Raw genomic sequence first — 25,305 nt, 5'->3', positions numbered from 1 at the left:
AAATCTTACTAGCTCTCTGTGTACGGCAGTGTGCTCATTTCTGTTAAGTCATTCTAAACTGCGAGTAGTTCCACTGAAATGGTGTCATATAATTGCTTTAAAACTGGTGAATTAGATCCCGGAGTCTCGGGTTTTGTGTATAGATAGAGCCTTGAATGAAAATTAGATAGTGGAGCCACAAAGGGCAGTTGTAATTTTTGCTCACTGCACAGGAGGGTGCTCAGCCTCTGTCTTTATCCACCAGAAAGAGCGATTCCCATGGTCATTAGAATGAAGTGGAGAAGCTGTTTTCTGAACTGGTCTTTTCTTGTAGTGACATTGAAGGATCTGTTAAATACAATTACTCGAAAAACATCCAGCTGTTAAAGAATTTTAGAAGGTGTGTGTTAATTGCTGTGGTAAGACCATTACGAAGGTATTTAGGTCAGAAGATGCACTGTAATGATCATCCACTGTGTAAGACATTAGTATTCTCTAGTGGGTGTGCTTAAAGGTGCCAGAATTTTCAATAGAATCTTTGAAGTTACTCAAAAGTAATCTTTTTTTTCCTATCATCTAATGTCTTAATCTGAATGTGTGAATCCATGTGTGAATTGTTCCATTGAAAAATGAGGTCTCATGTATGTTAAAATGCACTCTGAGGGGATTTACTAGGAAGGGTTAGATTTGTTAAATTATATTTGGTCTGCAGTACCTGCTTATAGGTATATCCTTAATTATTGTATATTTTCCTTGGTAAATATCAATATATTTTCGGTTCAAAACCCAAATAAATGTTCTAACATTACTCACTAAATGGAAATGTTTAAAAGTTATATTGGTTTATTAATTTAGGCTGGTTTGTGTTTTATAGTGGGAATGATTTGAGGGGGGGGAGCTTCTGTGGCAAATTGTCAATAGGAGCAAACCCTCTTTTACTGCAGCTGGTTCTGTTGGTACCTCAGGGTGAGGTATTGCTTCCTGTAGGTACTAATGTAACTGCTCTTTGTCTGTGTTCTGATAGGATGGCAGCCTCTCGCTCACAGAAAAAAAAGTCTATTTTTTGAGGTTCTTTGTAATTATCAAGATTGTCTGCCATTAAAAGTTTTACTCGATGGACTATAGCCAGAACAAACGGTGCGATAAAGAATCTTCTGTCATTAGTTACCACTATATGTGTAAGAAAAGTTTTGTTTTGTGAGTGGCTAAAAACTGACCAACTTTCTGTTTACCTTTGTAGAGATAAGTTAAACAGAGTTCACTGGATGTTGTTGCCTGGTCAGATTTTAGTAAGTGGGTTAACGCATTCTGTCTGCAAACAATGTATTAAACCTCTGTCTTGTACAAGATCAAAAATATTTTGGCCTTCTGAATGCATATCCATTTTATCCAATAAATCCATATCCAATGCATATCCTGCTAAGGAAAAACAATCATTTTTAAAAAGCATTACCACTGTAGACAGATTTCCAGATATTTCCTCTCAGAACTTTCAGAATAGTTACAAGCACAGAAATATAGTAGGCAAAATATTGTTTGTCATGTTGAACGGGATTCGTCCCATTAACGTCAGCACAGAAATATTTGCTTCACTTTCAGTCAATATTTACCTCACCGGTCAATAAAACTTGTTTTGCACTTCACCAAGTTAATATTTACTTACTCTTTTTAGTTTGGTGTCAATATATAAAATTCTGTGGTTTTAATGATATGTAGGGGTTTAAAATTCTTTTCTAACAAAAAAGATTTTATATTAACAGATGTGTGTTAGTTTATTAGGAAGTCTTATCCACAAGTAAGACCATGTTCATCATGTAATAAGATTATCCAGATTATGCCTATAACATTTTACAAGTATGGAAAGGGTAATTAAAAAAAAAAAAAGGTAAAAAAGACTAAATATATTACTGAATTTAAAAATAATTTTATAAGACTGTAAAATAGGAATTTCACATCTGTTATTTTTTGTACTTGTTTTGTGCCAGTCAAGTTCTTTGGTAAAGGAAAATGTACCATTATTCATTAAATTATGATTTGGTGTTTTGACTTAAGATAAAATAATTAGACTGAAGGAGGACTGTGGAAATAACATGTAGATTTTTGGCTCACAGAAATGTTATTGGAAGTTAAATTTATATAAATTACTAGCTCTCTGTGTACGGCAGTGTGCTCATTTCTGTTAAGTCATTCTAAACTGCGAGTAGTTCCACTGAAATGGTGTCATATAATTGCTTTAAAACTGGTGAATTAGATCCCGGAGTCTCGGGTTTTGTGTATAGATAGAGCCTTGAATGAAAATTAGATAGTGGAGCCACAAAGGGCAGTTGTAATTTTTGCTCACTGCACAGGAGGGTGCTCAGCCTCTGTCTTTATCCACCAGAAAGAGCGATTCCCATGGTCATTAGAATGAAGTGGAGAAGCTGTTTTCTGAACTGGTCTTTTCTTGTAGTGACATTGAAGGATCTGTTAAATACAATTACTCGAAAAACATCCAGCTGTTAAAGAATTTTAGAAGGTGTGTGTTAATTGCTGTGGTAAGACCATTACGAAGGTATTTAGGTCAGAAGATGCACTGTAATGATCATCCACTGTGTAAGACATTAGTATTCTCTAGTGGGTGTGCTTAAAGGTGCCAGAATTTTCAATAGAATCTTTGAAGTTACTCAAAAGTAATCTTTTTTTTCCTATCATCTAATGTCTTAATCTGAATGTGTGAATCCATGTGTGAATTGTTCCATTGAAAAATGAGGTCTCATGTATGTTAAAATGCACTCTGAGGGGATTTACTAGGAAGGGTTAGATTTGTTAAATTATATTTGGTCTGCAGTACCTGCTTATAGGTATATCCTTAATTATTGTATATTTTCCTTGGTAAATATCAATATATTTTCGGTTCAAAACCCAAATAAATGTTCTAACATTACTCACTAAATGGAAATGTTTAAAAGTTATATTGGTTTATTAATTTAGGCTGGTTTGTGTTTTATAGTGGGAATGATTTGAGGGGGGGGAGCTTCTGTGGCAAATTGTCAATAGGAGCAAACCCTCTTTTACTGCAGCTGGTTCTGTTGGTACCTCAGGGTGAGGTATTGCTTCCTGTAGGTACTAATGTAACTGCTCTTTGTCTGTGTTCTGATAGGATGGCAGCCTCTCGCTCACAGAAAAAAAAGTCTATTTTTTGAGGTTCTTTGTAATTATCAAGATTGTCTGCCATTAAAAGTTTTACTCGATGGACTATAGCCAGAACAAACGGTGCGATAAAGAATCTTCTGTCATTAGTTACCACTATATGTGTAAGAAAAGTTTTGTTTTGTGAGTGGCTAAAAACTGACCAACTTTCTGTTTACCTTTGTAGAGATAAGTTAAACAGAGTTCGACCAACTTTCTGTTTACCTTTGTAGAGATAGATCAGTTAAACAGAGTTTACTGGATGTTGTTGCCTGGTCAGATTTTAGTAAGTGGGTTAACGCATTCTGTCTGCAAACAATGTATTAAACCTCTGTCTTGTACAAGATCAAAAATATTTTGGCCTTCTGAATGCATATCCATTTTATCCAATAAATCCATATCCAATGCATATCCTGCTAAGGAAAAACAATCATTTTTAAAAAGCATTACCACTGTAGACAGATTTCCAGATATTTCCTCTCAGAACTTTCAGAATAGTTACAAGCACAGAAATATAGTAGGCAAAATATTGTTTGTCATGTTGAACGGGATTCGTCCCATTAACGTCAGCACAGAAATATTTGCTTCACTTTCAGTCAATATTTACCTCACCGGTCAATAAAACTTGTTTTGCACTTCACCAAGTTAATATTTACTTACTCTTTTTAGTTTGGTGTCAATATATAAAATTCTGTGGTTTTAATGATATGTAGGGGTTTAAAATTCTTTTCTAACAAAAAAGATTTTATATTAACAGATGTGTGTTAGTTTATTAGGAAGTCTTATCCACAAGTAAGACCATGTTCATCATGTAATAAGATTATCCAGATTATGCCTATAACATTTTACAAGTATGGAAAGGGTAATTAAAAAAAAAAAAAGGTAAAAAAGACTAAATATATTACTGAATTTAAAAATAATTTTATAAGACTGTAAAATAGGAATTTCACATCTGTTATTTTTTGTACTTGTTTTGTGCCAGTCAAGTTCTTTGGTAAAGGAAAATGTACCATTATTCATTAAATTATGATTTGGTGTTTTGACTTAAGATAAAATAATTAGACTGAAGGAGGACTGTGGAAACAACATGTAGATTTTTGGCTCACAGAAATGTTATTGGAAGTTAAATTTATATAAATCACCAGCACATCTTAAGAAAATGCTTGTCATCTAGATCCAGTGCATAATTTCTTGCATATCCCAGCTTCCTGTGAAAGAACCAGAGAGCTCTACTGTGGGTTCTGGTTTTTGTGGTGGTTTTTTTGGGAGCATTGTTTCTTTTTTTATTTTTTTCTATGGCTGACATTTTGAACATTTGTACTTCATGGTCAAATGTGTCAAAAAAAAAATGGGAAAAAAAGAAAAAGCTTTAAATTAATATGTGGTAGTTTTGCGTGATGCTATTGCTTTCATCTTTGCTTCTCTTCAGGTTTTTAATTTATCTTGAGAAGTGGTTTTGAAGAGTCTCATCTGGTAGTAGGTGAGCACTGCCTGGATCCTTACTTCAGAAATCCTGGGCTGTGTTCAGATGCTGAGCTAGAGTCCTCGCTCCCCAGTTTAGAGGTGTAATACAAGTGAGCACTGGGTCCTTTTCAGAGCTCAAGAGCACACTGGTTTGCTCCCTGTCATAAATGTCCTCCAATATTTTGAAGAAATTACAGTCGTCTTTTCTGCAGTAGCTCTTGTTGACCAAGAGCAAAATTCTCCCTTGTTAAAACATTGGTATTCCATCCATGTTTAGATTCATACACGTTAATATTTTTTCTTACTAATATACAGTACAAGCAATATATTGCTGTTAAAATTGACTAATCGCCTGAACAGAATTGATTTGGTTTAACTACAACTCAAAACTGTTTGTTGGAAATTATTACAAATCAGTAGAGATGACCGCTGTAAAGCAAAATGTTATGCTAAAAGATTTTTACCAGTCCTGGGAAGCCAACATATTCTGCTAGTTTTGATTTATAATAACGGGAAGCTCAAGCGTTAGTAACTGTAAAAAATGGCATTGGGAGAAACTTTCCAGCTCTCTGAGGACGAGATATTCCTCTTGTATGTGTTGATGGGGAAAGCTACTGCTGGATTAGAATAAAAGCAGGCATAGGCTGCTGAATAGGATTTTCGTCGGCCAGACCTGCTTACAATGAAGTTGTCTGGCATTAGTGCACTTGAGGAGGCTGCCTGAGAAACACATGCAGCATGGAGGTGCTTAGCCTAGTCTTAAAAATTAATGAACAGACAAATAAATAAAAAAGCTGTCAGGTTTTTAATTGAAGTAATCCATTCAGGAAAGGAGTATATATGAGTGAAAATACTGGACGTAGGTTTTGAAATGTAAATTTTGTGGGGGAAAAAGTTCTTTTTATACAACTTTATTGTATTCCTTCATGACAAATATATCTCTAATAGAAGGTTCTAGCCATGGTTAACTGCTTTTGTTACAAAGCAATCACCACGGAATCTGTCCATCAGAGTTTATAGAAGTGGCAGAAACTCTGGCCATCATGATTTTTTAAGGAGATTGATGAATCTGGAGGCAAAGCTAGATAACTTTTCCTCAATTTTATCAGAATCGTAAGTAAAATTGAACATGTAAAGAATCAGTAGAACATTTTCAGATATGTTTGCAGTGGTTTCCCTAAGAACTTTACTGTTCTTTCAGCAGCACAGTCTACCTCTGCTGTAATTTTTAGGACATAATCCTATGAATGCATGTGATTAGCATACATAAGTGAGTAGTCTCATTAGAATCAAGGAGCTCCTTGTCTATGAAGTTATTTGCATGAGTCTGTAGGATCAAGGCCCCCTTTACCTCAACATTATATAAAAATGAAAGTACTTGCTTTGCCATTAGGAAATCCTTCTGCTTCTGCCCACGTGTAGCTCACTGTTCTCTGATTTCATGAATAAAAATGGTTTAGTTGGAGAGGAGATACTGATGTTTGTGTAATATATGGAGTGATGATTGTTCATTACAGAATTTGTTAGGATATGTGAAAACGTGTAGAAACGTGTGACTGTAATTTTATCATGCTTGCCCTTGTTGAAATCAGTGACAGACTTTCCATTGCCCTTAACAGCAATGGGCAGGTGTTTCCAGATGTTCTGGAGACTAGTGGTATGGTATGCTGTAGGAACGCTGAAAAATTAATAACTGAATTATGCAAAATGTAGGATTACTTGTTGCTGATATTATGGTTGTCACATGTCCCTAGTTACTACAAGATCAGCTTGGTGAAAAGGCAGCATTGTCACATGTCCCTAGTTACTACAAGATCAGGTATAGACTTCACCAGCTTGGTGAAGAGGCAGCACGTTTCTCAACTAAATACTGCATATGAAACTGGTATAATTTAAGCAGTTGTGCATAATACTTCCCCGTGCTTAACCACACAGATGTTTTAGTTGTAAAAATTAGGATGCAGATGTTAATTCAGAAGGCAAAGGTTTCTGGAATAAAATTAGACTACTCCTCCTCCTCATTAGAAATTTATTTTTCTTTTGGAAAGCAAGCACAAACTTAGCCATTTTTCAGTTAAGTCAGAGTTAAGTACAGTAGTCACGCTTGTGTGATTTAGGAGGAAATGCATAGGTGGCCTTTAGATCCATATAGTTGACCAGTCCACGTTTCCAAACGTGATACTTCATTTCCATGGAAGAGTTTTTCCCCCGTGCATTTCCTAAGTGTATCATGTTGGCTGTGTGCTTATTTTTTCAGTGGTTTAGTTATATTGTAAGTGGATATATGATAGTACGAGGTGCTCGACTTTCAACCTGCCAGAGGCTTTGTCTGCAGCATATGGCTAAGAGATAGTGCCATCTACTTGGTGTCTGCTCAAAGGAGATAACACTGTTGTTTGTTAAGCAAGACACATTTGTTATCTTGCTGTAATGTACACATTTCTTGCCGTGGTGTACTTAAACCCAGGGCTGAGTAGGTACCGAAAATTCAGTATGTTTGCGCTTATGTCACCAAACAAAACTAGTGTCTTTTTGCAAAGATTTCTAATTCTGTCCCTCAGAGTGGTGATTTTGTGATTTATACAACTAGAGACAAGGGGATGGTGAGGCTGTTTAATTCATTTAATCTTATGGTCTGAGTCTTCAGTTGAACTGAAGTCTCTGAACTAAATCACAGCACACCCATATCCCTCAAACTGTCAAATAAAACATCTGTTTATGATAATGATTATCTTAATTTAAGAGTGAGTTCTATCTCACTCAGTACTTTTCTTCATTAGTAGAAAGAAGTAATGGAAGGCTACTTACAAGAGTACTTACCACTTAGTTAATAACTACTTCCAAAGTAAAATAGTGGTGAAGGAATATTGGAATTCATTTTAGGCTCATATATATAACTTCCTTCAGAAGACATTATAACAATTAAGCATGTAGGATTGCATGATTTGAAGTATGGCATTGTCTTTCCTATTTTCAGTAGAAAATGACTGTCTCTCCATCAGTTTCAGCCAGGTCTCTGACTGCTCATAGGTCAAAAATATGAACACAAAGTTTGCTTTAAAGTCCGTTCAAGCTCCAGCAAGTCAACAGACTGGTTTGTATCCGTGTGGCAGCTGAAGTGCTGAAGTTTGTAAGTGGAAATTGAAGGACTTGACGGTCTAAAGTTAGGCAAGAAACCCAGAGATAAGTACCTAAATAAAAAACCTTTTTCGAATGATGCAGGAAGTCCTGGTAACTGGGAGGCCTGAGTACATCTGGTGAAAAAGAGGCTTCCAAATATGTGTAAATAAGAATCTGGATGTGTAACTTTAGGCATTCAAATTGGAAAAGTTTGGTCTACTACTCTGTAATTGGGTACAGAGTTCTTCATACCACACTACCTGTGTGTGGGTTGGTTTGTTTGTTTGTTTTGAAATCATTACAGTTATAATTTTGACAGTGGCTTCCTAGAGGAGACCAAATGGAGATGTCCAACTGTGTGAGCAGGGGCTGTGGACAGGGAATGTGTGATTGAGTATGTACAGACCAACAAAAGATTCTTTTCAGCCTAGTGGGAGGGGAGAGACCTAGGGAACAATGGCATGAGGAGAGGGGGACAGATATAGGTAAATTAACCTATAAATTAAATATATCGTAGCACTGTTAGGACTCTAATGTAATAGATGCCCAAAACTTTTGTGTGTGTGGATGTGTGCGTAGATACTTTTCCGAGTTTCCCAGTCGTGCATCCCATCTTGCAGAATTTCTCTGTGCACAGGGTATTTCTTTGTGCCTGCAGAATGTCTTCTGCACAGTCTTCACTGAGGCCAATGTTGTGTTTGGTGCTTATGGAAAAACAACTATTTCAAGGCTTGCAGAAGAGTTGGTGTGTTTGTTCTAATGTCTTAACTGCGTCACAGTGATAACAGCAGCTGAACAGCATTTGTCTTGTGTGTATTTCTGTGTGCAATAGAACTTTTTTTTTTTTTTAAATACTTTTAATGTATAAGAAAATACGAAATACTACAACAAAATAATATTTGTGAATCCTGCCCAGGGTCATTCAGATACTCAGATGTAACATTTTATGGTACATTCAGAGAAAGACATGAAACGAGACAGAAGACATTAAGCAATGACATTATAGTCATCAGAAATTTTTTATATTTTTTATTGTTTAGATCCTGATACAATAATTGTTCTCTATCACATATAATTGCCACAGTGTTAAAATATAATTGTAAAATGCATTACTCTGATCCATAACTTGAACCTTTCTACAGCTCATGTGGTTGTCTACACACAGAACTATATATCTGTGACTATTTGACGGGTCTGTTCTTTTTTTAAGTGAGCTGAACTTACTTCTGTTGAACTTAACCGAGTTGACCATTTTTCAGCCTCTGATGCTGCAGTAAAAATGTGCTTCCTTAAATCTGGTTTGCTTGCAGACGGAGTCTGACACAGTAGATTTAGTACAGCTGCAGTATTAACATTCAGAACTCCCATGCTGCACTGTTTTCCCACATGCAACATAAAAATGCTGTACAGTTTCTCTCTCCAAGGCTCCTCTATTAGGGTATTAACTAACTCTGTGCCTCCAGTTTGGTTAATGCCTTCATTTATATAGAATACAGTTTTACACACTCATTCAAATTACTATTTATTGCAAAATAAGCATGGTAAAATAATAATTTTACCCAGTGTTGCCTTAATATTAATTTTCAAACTGTGAAAGTCAATGGAAAATAAATCTGGGAGAGGATTGGTGAAATGAAAGATGCAGAATCACAGAATAAATTAGTTCCTAGAGAATAACTTGTGCTTATATTTATTCTTAACTAGTTATAAGAAAATACAATGGAAAAAAAATCTGCAATTATAAAGGAAGCAGCAGGGATTTATATATACACTGGTATAGGAGGGAAAATGCTCAAGAATCTGGGTCATCGCTTTTATTGTCTCCTATCACAACATTGATTTTTGTTAACTCAATTTCAGAAGGGCAGCTTTTCCATGGTTTTGGTGTTTTTGAGGAAGGTGTGATGCCTTCAGGATGTACCAGTGAGATTTTGAAGGTAGGTTTGCAAGTTACATTTCAAAAGGTGATGGAAGGAAACGTGGATTTCTTTGAAGGCCTGAACTGTAGAACCCTGATGATTTGAATGTTGTTGAGTTTCTCGTCAAGAACAGAGTGGATGAAAACAGATTTCAGTTTCAATCTTTCCTTCTGCTCATGCATTATAGGACTGTGTGCTTTCAGAGTGGGACAGCAATCGCCTCTGCCGCATTCAATCCTTAAAGGCCAGGAATGGCTTCAGTGCCCATTTCCTCTTACCAAACTTGAGAGTAGTCCGTTACACCGAACAAAGCATTTCAATTCATCCTTCAAGTTAAACTGTGTGTCTACCTTTTACAGACCAGATTTCATTCAGGAAGATTTTTGGGAATGTAAATCATTGGGTTCATGGAGTAGATGGATGTTAGAGCCCTGTGGTAGATAAATAACAAGAGGACTACAGCCTCCTCCATTTCTTTTCATGTCAAAAGAAGTTCTAGTATTTTTATCTTCTAAAGAAATATTTCCTAACCTATATTTCACCAAGGATCCTTTTTTGGAGCTATATTACTTTTTCAGTCCAGGTTTTGAAATTGCTTCTACCCTCTTTATTCAGCCTCTATAGGTCCCTTCTACCCTATTTATTCCCTCTATTGGTCAAAAAAAATCTCAGCTTTGGTTTCTAATGGGTTCGGCAGCGGAGGGTAGGGAGAGGGCAAAATTCTTGCTGGTGCTGCATCTCCCGATGGGAATGCAGAGTCCCACAGCCAGCAGAGCCCTGGGGGAGGAAAAAAGCATAAACATTCTTTATAAAGCAGAGAAAATAGGTGCAGGCAAATATTTTAAATTGAACTATAATGAAATTATTGTTTATGGCCCAGCTTCTACCTTCCATCCAGAATCTGTCATTTAGGAGATTGGGCCAGCAGGTGGCAAATATAATTGAATTCAAGAAAATAAATAAGGAAGTAGGCTGGGGATTGTTTGCTAAAAAGAAGACATCTACTTTACTAATTAGGAGGATTTATAGGATGCTGTACTTAAAAATAGATGATTATTGATAGCTCCTCTTAATCATGAAAGTTACCTTATAGTCTCAGTTTCCTGGAACCCACACTGCTGCAGCCATCAGATGTGTGCTTGCAGCATGCACAGGGAAACTGTGTACAGCAGTGTCTCAGAGATGGGGGGCAGGTTTTTTAATTGCTGGTTTTAAAAGCAGCACCCTGAGCACCCGTGTGTTTGGGCTGCACTTGTTACTGCAGTGTGGACATAGGTGTAGAAAAGAAAGGATCCTATGGGGTTCTGTGTTAGAGTAACCAGAAACAAGGGCCCCGCTGCACTAGATGCTGTTAATTTCATCTGGAAACTTTAGGAAAGGCTGCACAGAAACAATGTTATTAATTTAGAGAGGATGTAACAAAAGATAAGGTAAATTACATCTGGTTTTGGATTAGGTAGAAAGAGAAAAGAAGTTGGAATCCTTTTCAATTAATTATAAGAGAGTGTAAAAAATCATAGGACTATAGAGAACTAAAATGAAGATTCCTTTTGAAATTCTCTTATACCTAAGTAACAATCTAAAGGTATTTTAAGTGGAAATCAGAGGTAGATATCACACTAAAATATATGTCTGAGGAGATTGCTGAAGTAGAAGTTAAATTAATCTTTTTTTTTTAAGGACACAGTGGTGGTAACTCTGACATTTAGGTCAATATCATTTCTCATTAGAGCTGTTTTAATGTTCACAGCTGCATCAGTTGCTATTGAGCTCATCATGGCAGCCATGGACGGATTACACATTTCCTTATGTCCTTATCTAATTCATTTCTCTGTGCTACACTTTGGAATAATTTGAATATGAAGTATATCAGGAAAACAGGGTTGTTTTGTTCTAAGCGGAGAATTCGAGCAGAACTATTTCTCACAAAAAGTTACAAACATCCAGAGTCAATTACCATGAAAGACATTGCAGCTGAGATTGGAAATGTTATTTTGAGAGAGTTAGATTTCCTTCTGAAAAGAAAGAGCATTAAGGGATATTTTGAAAATGTAGAAGGGGAATAATAACAAAAAAAAAAACCCATAAGATGAATTTGGCTCACCAGCTTTTTTTCTATTTCAGGTCTAGCATTGATTTTGGAGATAAAACAGTTGCATCAAGCTGGGGCTAGTTTAGTCTTATGTGCTCGGTGAAATGGAGTTGATTGACAAGGATCTGGTCCATTCTCTTCTATTTCAACCAACCAAATATATTTTTTAACAATTTGGAGAAAAATCTTCTATTTCAACCAACCAAATATATTTTTTTAACAATTTGGAGAAAAATGAAAGTTTCAAAGTAAATATTTTTATATTAATTCTTATCCATTCTATAGTTCTATAAAGCTTCTTTGTTGCATACACCTCCAAGTAATTTGTAGCGATAAGATGCAATGCTGAAGTAAAACAGTTAATTAAAATTTAGATTGGATATAGATGATTTTCATGTGGTATTTCAGAGAGTAGAGAGTAGAGAGTTCTCTACTTTGACAGCATTTAAGCTTTGTTGTTCAATTTTGAGCGTGGATCCATCTTCATTGTGGGAGAGTGTTTCCCCTTCTAAAGGGTTTCTGTGGAATCTCCTGCAACACACAGAGACTGTGCTGTACCTTTCAACTGGGTCCTACAAATTAAAGCCTCCTCCTGTAGCAAAACCACGTTCTCTCCATTGGTGTTTTGCATTGTGTACTCATGAAGGGTTCTTCTGGACTTAGTTCTAAAGGAATAATTTTGCTATTTAAATATAAACATCAAAGTTCTTCTTTAATTGTTAAACCAATATTAAAGTAGGACAAAACTGATTTACAGTTTATTGCATTGCATTCTGGAATTGCTGGCATTGCAACTGATGTCCTGTTTCAGCGATATTGGCACTACCAGGAGGCTCAGTAATGTAGATTTTAATCAAAAACTTTATTTGAGATACATTTCAGTTAAATTATAAGTTAATCCTTCCCTGTGAACTTCCAAGCTGTTAAAAAGGGCAAATGGCTGCAGCTTCCTTTGAAACAATTCAAAAGCTGCTTTTCGTCAGTATATGATTTCAGTTTAATGGAATTGAAGGTTGAGTGTCTTTTTCTCACAGATTGTTATTTAATCACTATATATTAGCTTTCATTGCCCTTTTGATATATTTAAGCTCATAAACTTCTCATTGAATAGATTGAATTTACCATTATGTTGTTACTTTTTATGAATAGAATAAATCAATATCAGATACGTTGGTTTGCACTGAATTGTTTATTTTAAGGGATGTTTAAACTTGACTGAAAGGAAATGGAATGTCCGATGCCCAGTCCTCCACTTTGAAAACTCATTATTTGGTAACACTTTGAGATACAACCAGCCTCAACCAACAAGTGCTCTACATGCTACCCAGAGACAGAAGGCTAATGAAATTTCCTAACATTCTTTGAGATGTAATATATTTTGCAGTATTCCCCATACATAACATTTAAATACTTGCAAATTGTTTTATTAAGCTTTCATTTCATTATTAGGGAAATATTCCAGGGTAAAACCAGTATTTTTTTTCCCACTTAAATTATCAACTCTGTGTTGAAAACATCTATCTGATATCTCCTTATTTATATATATATTAGAAAATCTTACATTGGACATAGTCTTTTTCATTCAGAAATCAAATGCTAGTAGATTCATGAGAACTGCCTTCTAAAATGTATTGCCCGGTTCTTAAAATTTATGGTACCCACAAAACTTGAAAACATCTGTTCTGCAGACAAGACACTATTAAAATACACTTAAGCAGAAAGAGCTGTCTCTTAATTCAGAGTCAGAAATTCACTGTGCAGGGGTTAGTTGAGCAGCTGTGATTCCAAAGAAGTGATGAGCATTTTTTTAGGTTTTTTGATTAAGAGGAAATAGTAATTTATTTCATTTTAAGGCTGTAGTCCTCCAATAATCTGTATAAACCAGCTGACTTTGTCTATGAATTTGAAGCACAGTATCATTGCGTTCATTTTATCATTGAATTTTAGGAATGTTGTTTCTTGCTTTTTTTGTTCAATATATGTTTATTATTATTAATCAGGTGAAGTTCCACCACAGAGGCAATTGCAAAAGTGTGTATAGTGGATATAAAAACTTGGGAATTCTTACATCAGTGTAATCATGTAATTACAGCCCCAGCTTTGTGCTTGACAGAGGTATTTTGTTTGGATTCAGTGTTGCTCTGCAGTCTTCTCCTCACCAATTATGTATGCATCTTTATTATTGTATTAAGTAGCTAATTAAATCTGGTCAGGTTAACCTTTCTTGATGATTAGAAGTAGGCATCTCATCCACTGAAAAAGCTAATCATTTTGGGTGGAAAATCTTGTTCTTGTTTGAATAATTATCTTTGTTTACATTCACACAGCATTAATCACTTGAACCAGGCATCTTTTGGAAAAAAAGGGGGAGTGCCCATAGCAGGTTTTCAAATGCTGTGTACATAAGTTATAAAGGAGGATGCATTTCCCTTCATTCCTCTCAATGAGCAAAATAGGAAGACATTTTGAATTCATAATCCCGAATAAAAGCTGTATTTTCAAAGTACACAAAGAACTGTAGTTTGTTTTCAAATAACTTTTAAAAGCAAGTCCTCCGGGCTGATCAGCTGAACTAAAGCTTGTTTCCTCGGTGAAAATTCTTCAGCAGTAGCATTGCAGTATTTTCCTGGTAGAGTATTTTTCATTCTTTTCCAATTATTACTGTTATTATTTTATAACTTTATTTGTCTTTGTTCCGTGGTCTGTTCTTTTTTTGAATGCTAGTGAAAGCTTCTTGGTCATTTTCCCTGTTCTTTCCCTCAGTTTGATATTTTCTGCCAACTCTTCTGCCCTAAATCAGCAGTAGCATTGCAGTATTTTCCTGGTAGAGTATTTTTCATTCTTTTCCAATTATTACTGTTATTATTTTATAACTTTATTTGTCTTTGTTCCGTGGTCTGTTCTTTTTTTGAATGCTAGTGAAAGCTTCTTGGTCATTTTCCCTGTTCTTTCCCTCAGTTTGATATTTTCTGCCAACTCTTCTGCCCTAAAGCCTTTTTTTTTTTTTTTTAATTTTTTTTTTCCCCTGCAATGGCTGGGTCTTGCCTCGGTACAACCACTGCCCTTATTGCTCATGGGAGGAGTGTATCCCTAACAAATGCTCCATATGTTGTGGCTTCTGTCGTTAAGGTTGGAAAGACCAAAAGGAGAGAAGGCAAAGCGACCTTCTGGCAGTTTTCCTGTGCTCCCTCCACCTTCCATCTGAGGCTCGGGAGCTCTTCAGATTCCTCTTTGGAAAGGATTCTATAGCTCAGCCAAAAGATGTTCACGCTGAAGACTATTTTGATCATGAAATATTGTGATGGTTATAAACTATTGCTTCTCAGGAACAAAATCGTGGGATTATAGGAGAGCTGTAAGCTCAGTGCTCTGTGGTGCAGAGAGCAAGGAGGATGCGAGGAATTACTAGAAAAGAAATAGAGAAAAAACACGAGAAACTTCTTGATACCATTATAAAACCATCATATATCTGGATCCTGAGTCCTGTGTGTCTTTAAAAGGATATGTTAAAACAGCAAAAGCCATAGAGAAGGGCAACAAATGCAATCAAAGATATGGCAGATGTCATGATTGTGAACTGTATTCCTGTGTTCCTTCTACAAAAGGCCTTGAAGTCATTTAAAGAAACAATTTTTATGCTATTCCTTTTCTGATTAAAATAATTTTCTGCAAGTGACTTCAATGATACATATAAATATTATGGTTATCAGTCTTCACAGTTAAAATAAGGCTTTTTTCTTTGGCAAGAGGAAGGCGATAATGCAAATTCAGATTCCTAATGCATTTCCACTGCCTCTGCCCTTATGTTCCAACAGAATTAAGGAAAAACTGTTTTTTCATACCTTCTTATTTATCCACTTCTTTATGTGTCTTCTATTCTTTAATTCTCACTTTATTTTTTGTTTCCTTATCTTTCCTGTCCTATTTCTTTTTTATGGTTACATGTGTGGCTGCATTTTTCTCTCTTATTTGCTTACTTTGCCTTGAACTTTCTTCCAAATCCTTCAGTTTTCCCTTTTTAGCTAGACTTGACTATACACATTGAATCATCATTCTTCTCTCCTTCCGTTTTCACTTCCCTTCCTGTTCTACTCCAGTATTTCTATTTTCCCCATTTCCCCTTAATGTTACCGTTTTCCCCTCAGCATTTGTTGATGTCTCTCTTTCCCAGGTACTTCCCTGTCTTTTTTCTTGGTATTTTGTACTTTAGCTCAGAAGTGGAGACTGAATGGGAATTTGGGCCTTGAACTCTTTTTTCAATAGTGCACAACTGGGTAGAAACTACCTTAAAATCCTGAGGGGCAGGTTGTCTCCTAACTGACCTGTGGCATGAGGATGACTGAGAGAAAATAAATTCCTCTTTAGCCAATTTAACTTCTCCTAAAAATTCAGGCTCCATCCTTCCAGCTGGAAACAAGATAATATAATGGGTTGTTACAAGCTGTTAAAATTTCAGACTGAGGAGGGGGAATAAGCTGAAGTTATTCTATGAATTGTTCCGTTCTTTGTGGGAGGCTGTTAAAATAAAGCAACAATATAAAAGATGAATTATATACAAGTTAATGTAAAGCTGTTTGATGTCATTATGATATTTCTTCCTTGATTGTCTAACATTTGTGTACTTCTAAAAAGTTTTACATTTTTTTGATTCTTTCTGAACATTATGAAAATTGTACTGAGAGGAGTAAATTCATCTGCATAAAATTGACTGCAAAGAGCAATTAGTCCTTCATTAATATGCAAATTTGGTCCAGTGCAAATTCATCTATATATGAGGCTTAAATATGCAAGTCAGTCTTGCTGTGCGAGAAGCCCAGATGCTTTTATTTACTTTGAAATTGAGGGATTTGGTTAATGATGTTGTTGACAGGAAAACTTGAATAAATTTGATGATCACCATCTTTCATATTAGACGAGGCCCACAGAAAAAAATTACCAAGTAAAATACCAATTTTATTTGGTAATTTCCTATTACCAATCTAGTAATAAAATGTAAGATACAAAGTAATAGAGTTACATTTCCTAATGTAGTTATCCTGAGACTTAAACTGTTCCCCAAAGATAGAACCATTTTTCTTAAACTTTGTTTTTTCCAGAGGGTAAAGACATCTACATAAGCTGTATGAATAACACACTGCCTAGAGATTTAATATTGGGAAGTTAGCTCTGGTGCTTGTTTCATTTGGAGAGAGTATATAAGCCTGGGAATTAAAAAGCAGGAACTTTGGAAATGGCCGTCATTGTCATCTTCCATTAATTATCTGTGGAGTCTTCTCAAGATTTGGTGTTGAGGCCTTTGCTCTGAACCTCTGGAGCCAGACTGGAAGCTGTCTGAACCCATCGCCAATTATATTTGGATCACCTAAGCTGATTAACAAGCATTTTCTTAAATATCTTTAAATCTTTGCGGCCCTCAGTAACCCAATTGTCTTACTGCTGCCACTCAACATGGGCTGGCTCAGAGAGGCAGAGGCTTTCCTACCAGTAAATCTAAGATGTGATGTGTCTTGCCCCTTTCCTCCTCTCCTTGTTTCAGTCCCAGTGTGCCCGTGGCTCTTGGCACATCCAGGATTTCTCTGGGTTTGTCCATCAATGCCACATCAGCCATCGCTCAGTCGTGTGTGGATCAGGGTCCCTTTGCTTTTGCTAGTCTTGTTTCATCTGCAAGGAGAGGGTGCCACCCACTATTCCTCCCAGTGTTTCTTCCTTTTTATTTCTCTCCATTTCTCTCAGGCCTAAATTTATCTTTGGCTTAAGCAACCTGGTCTTTGACTTCAGTCATCCACACTTTTTCCTGGACTAACTTTGGTCTTCTGTCTTGTCTGTGTGGGACATTGGCACTTTGAAAATAACAGAGAAACGTAGTTTAAATGGACTGGACTCTGTGGCAATTTATAAAGCTCTAGTGGTATCTACCTGAGGACAAGTTAATAGATTATGCCATTCGATTCCTCTGACTTCTTGGCACAGCTGTTTGGGGTATAAATCCTCATAGTGGTGAGCAGTTAGCTTCCAAAGCCTTAATGTGCTGTACTAGGCAAAAAGTTTATAGAACAATGTTAAGGAAGGAAAAAAATTAATGAGACACTAAAATTGATGTGCTTGTTCACCCCGTGGTGTAGCCTGGCAGATGAATCCAAAAGCAGGAAAATAGAGACAAAACTGGGTATTTGTGGGGAGTAGAGGAGGGGTCTGTTAGTCTTGTAAAGGCTCTGGTTATCCTACAAGGGAATCTGTCCTTAGAATCAGAATAAGGCATTGACAGCTGTCAGAAGGCGTAGTTTAGAGGGTATATTTGCAGTACTCAATAGTTTAGGAAGTGACAAATGGATTAAAAGGTGGAACTTTCAAAATGCAACATCCCCTGAAACTTAAATAGTCTTTGCCTTTGAGAACACAATGTTGTGGGACAGTTTCTAGTATTGTTCAGTACCACCCACAGCAATTTTGGCTTTCTGATCTAGCTCCCAAAAGAAGGTAAATATTAATTTTCAAATATAGACACAGTAGGCATCTCAGCACAACCTGAAGTTGTCTGCTATCAACTATACAATCTTTATATTCTAGATTAATAAATACTTCAGCCTTGGAGTTTATTAGTCCAAAATGTATTTATTACCTCATAAATTCAAACCCCCTCCAGTTATCATCTAATTAAACTGTAGTACTGTGCATGCTATCTTTGGGGATGTATTAATAATGAAATTATCTTGTGAAACAGTAATTACATACTTTGTGCATTCTTTTCCATACTTTTTTTTCCAGAGTCTGTGTGATGAGTGGGCAACACAGTGCCCCATTGTTTTCAGCTCCTCCAAGCTCTGTAAGTATCCAAGGATAAGCAGATTTTTGTTTTGTTTTGTTTTGTTTTCCTCTTAGTAAAAGAGGGAGAAAAGTTTGTGCCTTTTTGAACTTGGGAGAAGGAAGGACCAATACTACTAGGCTGGGAACAGTTATGAAACATGGTTGTGCAAGTAATTTTAGCTCATGTTTTCTTCTCACTCTTTGAAGAGATTACTCACAGGAATAAAACCTATTTATGGGATCTTTTTTGTAAGGCAGTTCTTACGGCAGTTGCCAAAATGTGAAGAAGACCACTTTATTTGCAAGAGAATATTAATTTACAGGACTTTGTTGGTGATGTAGATTTGAAAAAAAGGAAAATAGTCTTAAAGCCTTCCTCAGGAGAGAGATTTACTTACTTTTTTTTTTTTTTTTCAGTGGTAAGTGTACTTACTGTATTCTAATTTATATATATATTGGTTTTATCTGTGCTTGTGCTTTATCAAGGTTGTCCTCCCATCTTCTCATAATATACTAGATGATTGTGTATTGACAAGGTTTCTTTTGCTCTTTTTTTTCACTTACTACAGAGTAAGGTCTTCTGAATCCTGGCTGGTGTGCACTTCCCCTGCAATGAAAGGGGCACAAGAGGCAAAGCAGTTTGCACATACCTCCCCTGTATTTTTAAGTAGTTTATCTCTCTAGTTCAAGTACATCTGTTAAGCAATAATATGAGTGTGTGATTCTTGTTGGCACAGGCTCCTGCTCTACCTGAGAGAAGTGGGGGTTTAGTCTCGGTTGTATTTCCAAATGCTGTAATCCAGAAGTTTGTGTTTTTGGGGTCCATTTGTCGGTGGAATGTCCTGCTCTGTGGCTGTCTTCTTGTCTTGTCACTCATATGGCCTTCTGGTTGGTTCTCTGCAGTTGCTGTGGCTATGCAGGTTCAGAGGAAGGGCACTTTCCATCAGTGTCTTTGCTGAATCTTTTAGGTCTTTCTGGCACAGGAAGTGTTCTGCTTTCTCCCTAGTTTTCTGCTCTACAAGTGGTAGAAGGTCTGCAGCCTTATTGGAATTATATTGCAAAGTTACACTTTTGTGAAACATGCTCATGTTCAGACCATATCCAGTACTTAACAGACATCAATCAATCTTCCAGATATTTGTTTACTTCAAGAAGACCTTTTTCTGACTAAGTGTGCTATAACTTTTGATATATGGACAAATAGAACCAAGTTTTATACTGGTCCAATCATAGAACTCAATTTTTTTTTCATTATTATGATATGAAGTAGTGACCATTCCCTTCATACAAAGGGATTTGATTCAACTTCCAGCTGGAACTCTATCTCCACTCTGCAGTTGTGACTTAATGATTTACTTACATTTTGCAGTTTTCAGGTCTTCCACATTTGGACTCTTTTCAATTTCACGGCAGAATCCTGCAAGATTTCTGCGAGCAGAAAGGCCCATTGTGTTTGAAAGCAGATAGCATTTCTAGTACCTAATGCCTTCTAAACCTGGTTGGTTTTCAGTATCTGAGTAGAGTGACTCAAAGCTTTAGCTTCCTGAGCGTATGAAAGTTTAGGACTTCAGAGGAACACTGGACATCTTATTTAAGCCATTGTTACTGTACTTTCCCTTCTGACCTAGTGATGGGAGTCAGTACTTTCTGAGACAAATCTGAGTGAATTAAGCCAACAAAGACAATAACATAGGCACAGTTATTACTTTCTGGCTTGTTACTGTAAAGCTTTACCTTCACATTCTGCTGTATATATGACTTCCAGGAGGTTGTAAAACAAGTCACAAAAGATATTCTGATTTCGATGTTTCTGATACATTGCAATAAGATACTCTTTGCTTTATCTGGTAATTTTCATATGCAAGAAATCACAGTGATTTAAATTGGGCTGCTTATATGGATGAGTGTTATTCTTTGAAAATAAAGAACGTGAGAAAAGCTTCTGTATTTTTGTGACTAGATTCTTGTAAAGTACAAAATAAAATGTAATTATTGACACATAGATTACAAAATATCAAGTGACTTTATCAGCCTAATGTCAAGGAATTTACCTTTTGAGTTTGAACGGTCTTGTGCTCATTGTCTTAGTAAAAATGGTGTCTGGTACCACTTGGCCAGATGGAACAAAACATTCTTTCTGCTGTATTAAATACAATTATTCTTTGCAGATGTTTGCTATTTATGAGAGATTGCTCAAACATATATATTTTTTTTTTTTTTAATTGCTTGGGATTTCTTATTGGTCTGTCAAAACCTGTTCATTTCAGAACTTTTGGCAGTCTAACATTTCTTGTGGCTATTGTTGAAAAAGGCAGTCTGTGTGTCCACAAAATGGCAGAATGGTTCAAGGTAGGGTCTTGCTGACACTGTCACACTAAATTGTCACTGGGGCCTAATCTGCAAACTTTAAAATTAAACACTTTTCTAATGTTGTTTTTTTTTTTTTTCCTGATGTGAATAAATTCACTACTGAGTGCTCGCAGAGAGAGGTGCTTGTTGTCAGGCAATTATGTCAGATGAAACATACAGAAGAGTAATATTATAGTCTGAAAATATTTTAGATAATTTACAAGCATGAAATCTGAAGATGAATTCTGGGAATTTAGGAAAGGGAAAAGACATTCTTTCTCATTCTCTTCTTCTGTATTTTGCAGTAATTGTTTTGAGTCTGTAAGCTTTTTCAGCTTATGAAAAACATTATGGCTGAAGGTAAAAAGAAGACATTAAAGCTTTTGCCCACTTGTGGCAATTACTTTGGAGACAAACACAACTCAGAAGACAAATATTATGAGCTACTTGTACGTTCTGGTTCACAAAATAGATAAGGAGCCAGAGATGCTTCTGAACTTGCAAATGAAATTTATTCTCCATGTAATGGTTGAGCTCATTATCTGCTGCTCTTTCTAAATGTAATGTAAAGAGTGAAATGCCCATATATTCTATATAGAACAGCTGACATGTTTTCTGCATTCCTGTATTTGCCTAAAAAGTCATGGATAATCAACTTAATTTGATGTGCAAAATATAATGCATGGATGAATCCTGATACATATCCTTTGCCGTGTCTGTGCTGTTATGAGAGGCAAAAACTTCCAGAAAAGAAACAGCAATGAAGATCTTCCTGATAATTTTCTCATCGGTTTTTCTCCAAGGACATATTTGTAGGTGGATGCTACAAACAGTGTTTGGGTTTCTTTCTCTCCCTGAATGGCTGATTCTGTATATGTCAGTTTCTCACTGTCTTTCTTGCTGTATTAGAAATCAAACCCACCTTACCCCGCACAATGTTCAGCCCCTATACTCTTAACGAGGAAAAGCTAACCTGAAACATTTCCTTTTCAGACTTTCTTATTACTTAAATGTATTTTTAAAATATTTTTTAAAAAACCCTACATGTATTACAAATAACTCCCCATGTTATTACTGTTGAGTTACTGTCTTTCTTGCTGTATTAGAAATCAAACCTACCTTACCCTGCCCAATGTTCAGTCCCTATACTCTTAACAAGGAAAAGCTAACCTGAAACATTTACTTTTCAGACTTTTTTATTACTTAAATGTATTTTTAAAATAATTTTTAAAAAACCCTACACGTATTACAAATAACTCCCCGTGTTATTACTGTTGTGAAGCAGAACAGGCGGGAACAGAAATCAAACCCACCTTACCCCGCACAATGTTCAGCCCCTATACTCTTAACGAGGAAAAGCTAACCTGAAACATTTCCTTTTCAGACTTTCTTATTACTTAAATGTATTTTTAAAATATTTTTTAAAAAACCCTACATGTATTACAAATAACTCCCCATGTTATTACTGTTGAGTTACAGCAGAGACAGATGTGATTGTAACAGAGGTTAGTGTTTTATAAGTAATAGCCTGGGTGTAATGAGACTTACGGTCTTAATTAACAACTTCTAGAAGGTTTTTAATACAGCTGAAGTAAACAAGTTTAAAATCTAATTTACTTCCCCTAACTGTATCAGTTTACTTTTTGCCTTGCTTATTTTGGATGACAAAACCCAATTTTTTCTTATTTTTACAGAATTTCTCACAGAATAGAGTAGCTATAGTTCCAGCAGAAAGGGCAATTTGTATGGATAAAAAGGATAAGTGATAATCCTGATTGGGTGAAAAAAGAAAAGAGGCTGTGAGGTTAGATTTAGTTCTGTATTAGTTTATTCCTTTCTTGGAAATACCTACTTTTGCCATAATATCCATCAGCATTATGGAGACTGACAAAATTTGGTCATAGTATTTCATAGAGTTGGTGTATCCTTTTGCTGGAATGAAACAGCTGGATATTTTCTTTCCTAATGTGACCAATCCACATCTGTTGTTGTCATTTTAATTGCTGTGGCTGTTTTTTTAAGTCCTCTACAGAAGGTCTTTGTAGTGACAAGCGAACAGTTTACGCTTCGTAAGCAAACATAAAGAATGCTGCTGCTAATTGGAGAGGGAGTAATGCAGTTATGATTCCATCAACATTTAAGTTACATTGTTAAAGGACACATTTTGGTTGCGTTTATGTTGCTACATAAAATTTTACTCTGGGTGAATTTGGTGGGGAAGATTTTATAACAGGAAAGACTAATTCTAGGATTACAGGGAAGGGATGGAGAGAGAGAAGTTAAATTTTTCTAACCCACATATACAGTATTAAAGATCAGCATTTTATTACTCTTTTTGTTTATTATAACTCTTAATTGCTGGCTTGTGGAATAGCTTGTATATGAAAAGGGAAAGACTGTCACAGCCTCAAAAAAAGCTCACTTCACCCTGCCCTGAAGAACCGTAGCCACAATGTTTCATGTTGAAGAGGGCTCTTCCAAAGTCACCAGTTTCCCAAAGGAAGGAGTTTATTACTCAGTAATTTAGTCTTTTGGGGTTTTTTTCCTAGGTATTCTGCATGTTGTATCTGTAGACCTCCCAGCTTCTACAAGTCTAAAGGACCTTGTTTTAAACCTTCCTTTTTTCATAAATTACATTTCCATGGAATACCTGGCTATGAATTAATAGTTTTACAGTTACGTGCCCAAAGTTGTTTCCTCTTAATGCTAATTTTTTTTCCTACTTTCATATCTCTTCTCAGATGATGAAGCATCTGGAGCCTCATCTTGAATAGTCTTGGGAGGGCCAAAGGTGCTTCCTTTCCCAGTTCAGTGGCCAGCTTGGTGGGTTTTTGAAGATACAATTTTTTAGTGTCTGAACAGGGAAATCACAGCTATTTACACGAGAAGAATCATGGAGATGACAGGGCTTCCCCCCCAAAACACTCTGTGTAATCGCTGAAGACATTCCAAGCCACTCTAACGAAGTGTACTGTCTGCCAGTCATTATGCTCTTCTTGGAGACCATCTGTTGCACTTCAAATATGTAAAGGTCTGCTATCATTTATTGCACCAAACAAATCGGTTTCTTTGTCTGACATGCTATAACTCCTGCATGTGGACTGCAGGTAGTTTCAGTTGCAAAGAGCAGGAGATTCTCTTTTGTTCCACCGTAAATGAAATGTACTCGTCCATCTCAAATCTCAGAAGACAAACGTACCGATTAATCTCAGTGCTTTTGAATAATTTCGATTTATTTGGCAACAAAATCTTAACAACAACAATGAAAAAAATCTGAAATATATTTTCTCTTAAGTCAGCCAGAAGCACATTGCAAGATTTTTGCTTCTGGTGAATGAACCTTTCCATTGTAGTGGTATCCAGCCTTGACATATACTGACATTTGAATTAAAATGATCTTAACTAAATTCTTTAATTAGCTTATTTTTATCTGAAACTTGTTTATTCAAAGAAACTTTCAGTGGTAAAAAATAGTCAGCCACTAGAACTGGTAGAACCTTTCTTCTGATAAGCACGTGTCCTTTACAAGGGTGATTGTATGAATTAACTAGGATCCTTTCCATGAATAAAAGGTGTGAGATCAGGCACTAAACAATGATTTGTTTTATTTTTCCTGCTGCGAATTTTAAGAGTACATACATTCATCTCAGATTGGAGAAAATAAGCATTGTATTTTCACAGCAGAAAAGTTCTGCTCAGAGATTTCCAAACAGAGAAATACATAAAAATTTCTGTCTGATCAGGGAGTGGTCCTATCTCTTTCTCTTTCCCTTCTCCTCACTGCATAGCAGCTCATGTTCTGGTCAGAAGTAATAATATGTTAGATCTTGAATGTCAGTAGCCCCAGAGATTCTGACAAGACTATTCATGTGCATTCATACGTCTTAACCAAAGCTGACACTAAAGAGAGCAAGAATTCTCATATTCCTCTTTTTATTGCTGTGCATTAAACTCAGATCTTCTCTTAGAGACCTCTGCTAAAAATGACATATTCACCATTTGAAAAAAGCATTCTTGCAAAATCCAAACAAAGGAGTCAACCATCAATACGGCGCAGAGCAGCCTCCTGCGAAAACTCTCGGTGCAAATCTAAATTGTGTTTTACACCACAATTATGGACACCTTACAAAGGCTGTAAGAGAAATACTGATGGGAAATAAACAGTCCCCCTAATCTTCTCTCCTGTGGGGGCTCTGCTATTGTCATTTTTAATTAAAAAGTAAGTGGTCTTCTAATTTCTTGAAACTATATGGCATGCCCTTATAGGAATACTTGGAGTCCGGTAGCTTGAGCTAGTTGTTTTCCGTGTTTATTTACACACAGTGTAACTACTCTGCTGGACCTTTCACTCTGGATGTATTTATATACATACTTGTGGTATGGTGGGTACATGTCTGGGTAACTTTGCAG

At 36.1% G+C, this 25,305-nt stretch overlaps 1 long non-coding RNA gene across 2 annotated transcripts in view; it reads left to right on the top strand.

Moving 5' to 3' along the window:
* Positions 1–24,487, top strand: part of LOC106894586 — a 29,219-nt gene extending 4,732 nt beyond the window's left edge. For both annotated transcript variants that reach the window (XR_001413292.1, XR_001413291.1), the window contains 3 exons: positions 9,592–9,668; positions 18,508–18,565; positions 23,637–24,487. This is a non-coding gene — a long non-coding RNA (uncharacterized LOC106894586). The remainder of the gene's footprint in view (positions 1–9,591; positions 9,669–18,507; positions 18,566–23,636) is intronic.
* Positions 24,488–25,305: the final 818 nt, after the last annotated feature.

Source organism: Calidris pugnax, unplaced genomic scaffold, assembly GCF_001431845.1.
Source record: "Calidris pugnax isolate Ruff unplaced genomic scaffold, ASM143184v1 scaffold133, whole genome shotgun sequence".
Classification (NCBI taxonomy): Eukaryota; Metazoa; Chordata; class Aves; order Charadriiformes; family Scolopacidae; genus Calidris; species Calidris pugnax.
This window is presented reverse-complemented; position numbering and strand designations above follow the sequence as displayed.